This window comes from Callithrix jacchus, chromosome 3, assembly GCF_049354715.1.
Source record: "Callithrix jacchus isolate 240 chromosome 3, calJac240_pri, whole genome shotgun sequence".
In the NCBI taxonomy this organism is placed as follows: domain Eukaryota; kingdom Metazoa; phylum Chordata; class Mammalia; order Primates; family Cebidae; genus Callithrix; species Callithrix jacchus.
Window position 1 is genome coordinate 114037559 of NC_133504.1, and position 4836 is coordinate 114042394.

General features: G+C 33.3%; 1 non-coding gene across 1 annotated transcript; it reads left to right on the forward strand.

The window, feature by feature from the left end:
* Positions 1-283: 283 nt before the first annotated feature.
* Positions 284-358, forward strand: LOC118152595 (small nucleolar RNA Z40). The gene has a single exon (XR_004741340.2). It is a non-coding gene; the product is annotated as a small nucleolar RNA Z40 (small nucleolar RNA).
* The last annotated feature ends 4478 nt before the right edge of the window (positions 359-4836 follow it).

Sequence of the window (4836 nt, forward strand, 5' to 3'; positions counted from 1 at the left end):
ACAGGATAACTATAGTCAAAATAATTTAATTTTACAGTTTAAAATCAAAAAGACAGTAAGCCAAGACCACATACCATTGCAACCTGGGCAACAGAGCAAAAGCCTGTCTCAAAATTAATTAATTAATTGGTTAACTAAAAGAGTATAATTAGATTCTTCATAACACAAAAGATAAATGCCTGAGGGACTGGATACCCCACTTTCCATGATGCATGCCTGTATCAAAATATTGCATATATGCCATAATGATATACACCTACTATACACTCAGAAAAATTAAAAATGAATTTTTTTAAAAAAAAAAATGATGTTCAACTGCTCTCAATGGGCTGAATGAAAATGGCCTTTCTGAACGTCCATTTACATTTTTTTAAAAAAAGAATAGATATTGGATTTTATCTAATGCTTTTACTACATCTTTTGAGATGATCACATGGGAGCATTTACTTAGTCTGTTAATACAATAAATTACACTAAACTTCATCACTTGATTTTCAAATGTTGTACCCACCTTGCTTTCTGGAGACAAACTCCACTTGATCATGATGCTTCATCCTTTTTACCTATTGTTGCATTCAATTTGCTATTTTTGTATATTAGAGATGGCGTCTCACTATGTTGTCCAGGCTAAAGTGCAGTGGCTATTCACAGTGCTATCAGTTTCCCTCTAAGTACTACTTTAGCAGCATCTCAAAAATTTTGATGTATTGTGTTTTTCTTTTAATTCAGTCCAAAGCATTTTCTAATTTCCTTCTTTATGTATTCTTTGACCCATGGATTATTTAGAAATGTGTTATTTTGTTTCCAAATTCTGAAATTTTCCAGATATTTTTCTGTTACTAATTTCTAACTTATTTCTATCATGATAAGAGAAAGTACTTTATATGACTTGAAACTTCTTAAATGTACTGAGATTCATTTTAGTAGTCCAGACTATAGAATATCTTGCTAAATGTTCCTTGTGCTTTTAAAAAGAATTTGTATCTTGCCGTCGTTGGGAAAAGTTTCCTATAAATATCACTTGGGTCAGGTTGGCGGGTAGTGCTTTTCAAGTCTTCTGTAACCTAACTGATTTTCCATTTGTTCTATTAATCTCTGACTATAATTGAAATGTTAAAATCTCTCACTCTAATTATGAAGTTGTATATTTTTTTCTTACAGCTTTTTCTGTTTCTGTTTCTGTTTTTGTGTTGTTTTTTCCACATAGTTTAAGATAGTGTTATCTGGGTCACAAATATTTCAGATTGCTATGTCCTCACGTTGAATTAACTTCTTTAACAAATGAAATTGTATTATTTATCCTTGGGAAAATTCCTTGCTATAAAAATCCATTTTCTCTGATACCAAGGGCCATTTCAATTTTTTTTAATTAGTACTAATATGGCATGTCTTTTTCTATCCTTTTACTTTTTGTGCCTTTACATTTAAAGTTGAGGTGGAAGGATTGTAGGTAGTATACAGTTAACTCTTTCTTTTATATTAAATCTGACAATCTTCCTTTTAATAACAGTGTTTAGACCATTTGAATTTACAATGGTGATTGATATGCTGGTATTTAAATCTACAATCTTACTATTTGTTTTGCATTTGTCCTAGCCCTTTTTGTTTTGTTTTTTTCTGCTTTCTTATGAATTATTTGCCTAATTGTTGTTATTCTACTCTCTCATTTTTATTTAATGTTAGCTATGTTTTTGTTGTCTCATTTTATTGGTTGCTTAAGAGTTTGTAGTATACATCTTTAGCTTACCATAGTTTAACTTCATGTCATATATACCACAGAACATAGACTAAAAGAAACTCACAATAGTATATGTCTAGTTTTCCCCTCCCAGCCTTTGTGCTATTATCAAACAATTTAGTTCTAAACAGGTTTTAACCTCCAAAATATGTAATTATTACTTGTGATTTAAACAGTTGTTTGTGATTTAAAGAAATTTAAATAATAAGAGAAAAAAAATTTAGGTATGCATTTACCAGTTCTGGACCTTTTATATACATCTCATTTTCCATATGATATCATTCTGTTGTGCTTGAAAGTCTCTCTTTCAGGCTGGGCATGGTGGCTCACGCCTGTAATCCCAGCACTTTGGGAGGCCGAGGCAGGTGGATCACGAGGTTAAGAGATCGAGACCATCCTGGTCAACATGGTGAAACCCTGTCTCTACTAAAAATACAAAAAATTAGCTGGGCATGGTGGCATGTGCTACTCGGGAGGCTGAGGCAGGAGAATTGCCTGAACCCAGGAGGCGGAGGTTGCAGTGAGCCGAGATCACACCATTGCACTCCAGCCTGGGTAACAAGAGCGAAACTCCGTCTCAAAAAAAAAAAAAAAGAAAGAAAGAAAGAAAAGTCTTTCTTTCAATATTTGGGTTTTTGTTTGTTTGGTTTGGTTTGGTAGTGCCCGTCTTTTTATGATTAATCCTTTTAGTTTTTTTTAATATCTGAAAGCATATTTATTTCATCTTTGTTTTCAAATATAGGCAATCCTTATGTTACAGTTCAAATATAAATAGATTTCAGTTACCACTGTTTAGCTAAAGAATAGCAGAACCCCAATAACATGGTTTAAATTTCAGTTATCATTGATAGGAACTATGAGTTATTACATAAAGTACAAACTTTGCTACTGGCTCCTCAGACCTTTAATAAGTAAATGACAGTTAGTAAAGCATGTAGTTATGATGCCTTCTTGTCTCCCAGTGATAAATTTATTTAACTTTGCATAAAAATGAATACTCCCTGTCTCTACTAAAAATACAAAGATTAGCTGGATGTGGTGGAAAGCACCTGTAACCCCAGCTACTCAGGAGGCTGAGACAGGAGAATCACTTAAACCCAGTAGGCAGAGGTTGCAGTGAGCCAAGATTGCACCACTGCAGTCCAATCTGGGCAACAGAGCAAGACTACATCTCAAAAAAAAACAAAAACAAAACATGCAGGTCCAACAAAGAAACTGAAAGTAATAATGTTGGAATGATGGTATTCAAACAACATGAATAGAGTTAGCAAAGAACTAGCTGACTGCGGAAATGCTGACATTGCCACTGTTTGAAAGACTCTAGATATGCAGCAAGATGAGCTTAGTGAACGTGAACATGTTGACAAATGAATAAAGTGATTTTCATAAAAAAGAAAGATATCCAGGGGAAATGGTACCAAAAATTTTGTATCAAAGGAGCTCTTAAAGATATTTCAAACACTGAAGGAGCAACCAATAAAATATTAGAAGTTAATCTGAAATACAAGAAGTACCACAATTTACCAAGGCATAGAAAAGACATTCATTTCATGTATTAAGTTACATAACAAGAAGAAGTCAAGCACTTTTAAAACTATTCTTGGTAAGTTTTTTACAAAGAAATAAACACGTTAATTTTTAATGTTTTTAATGTTTCTGAATACAGTGATCCAATTAGATGTTAGTTTTACCTTTTTTTAATACATTTATAAGTGACATTAAGAGAGTTTTTAGTATTTTGGCAAAGATTCTTAACAGTCAGCTGGGCACAATAGTTCATACCTCTAATCCCAGCACTTTGGAAGGTGAGTCAAGCAGATTGCTTGAGCTTAGGAGTTTGAGACCAGCCTGAGCAACATGGCAAAATCCCATCTCTACAAAAAAACACAAAACTAGCCAGGTGTGGTGGTGCATGCTTACAGTCCCAGCTGCTCCGGAGGCTGAGGCAGGTCTTGAACCTGGAGGTCAAGACTGCAGTGAGCCAAGATCAGACCACTGCACTCCAGCCTGGGACTCTATATCCAATGTCTTGAGAATTATGGTTTCATATGTTTTATCCAATATTTCAGTTGTTTCAGTTAGGAAAGTAAATTCAGTCTCCAACTTAACCAGAAGTAGAAGTCAAAGAATCTATAACTTTTGTCTGGATTTGTCAAACAATACCTCAGTTCTTCACTTGTTTTAGAAACAAATTCCTCAGTCTTCATTATTCATTTTTTAGTATATCTTTTTTGTGATTAAAAAAAATTTAAAGGCCTATTTGTATGTAATATGTCCTAAGACCAAATAAAGCCCCAATTATAAAAGAAACTAAGAGAACACTGTAACAAGTGATACTTCTTTGCATATCAGATGTATCTCAAAAAGTTGCATGTAAACAGAACTTTATAAAATAAAATTTCAAATGTACAAGGAAACTGTTTGGAGACATCTCACTCTGTATCTCTAACTTATATTTCCCATAAATCCCAATAGAAAAGGATTTATGCATACCAAAGACCAAATGGAAACATTAAATATGCTACTTTAGACATCCCACCTTCATTACCAGCTTGTACCAGCAGTTTATCATTTGATGAAATTCTGGAGGGAAACTTACAAACCAATAAATATTTTTAATTTGTTTCCCAAACTTCTACAAATGGCATATGCCAGACTCAAATATGTGCACATTTCTGCAATATAATACTATATAAGGCAGTTACTATAAGTCTGTCACTTGGAATGAATCTATTTTTACTGACTAAACAAATGCATGAATAAATGAATAACTCTATCTAGATGGAAAGACCAAGCTGTGCTCATGGTGAGGAGAGGACGCTTAACACAGGAAAAATAATGTTAAAAAGATAAAAAGAACTCATAGAAACAGAAAGTAGAATAACAGTTGCCATGGGCTAGAGAAATGGGGCAATGAAGAGTTATTGTTTAATAGATACAGAGTTTCAATTTTACAAGATGAAAGGGTTCTGTGGATGCATTGTGGCATTGGTAACACAGCAATGACATAGAACTACACACACAAAAATAGCTAAGAAGGTAGATTTTATGCTATGCCTATTTTACCACAATTGAAATTTTTACATAAATAAACAAAT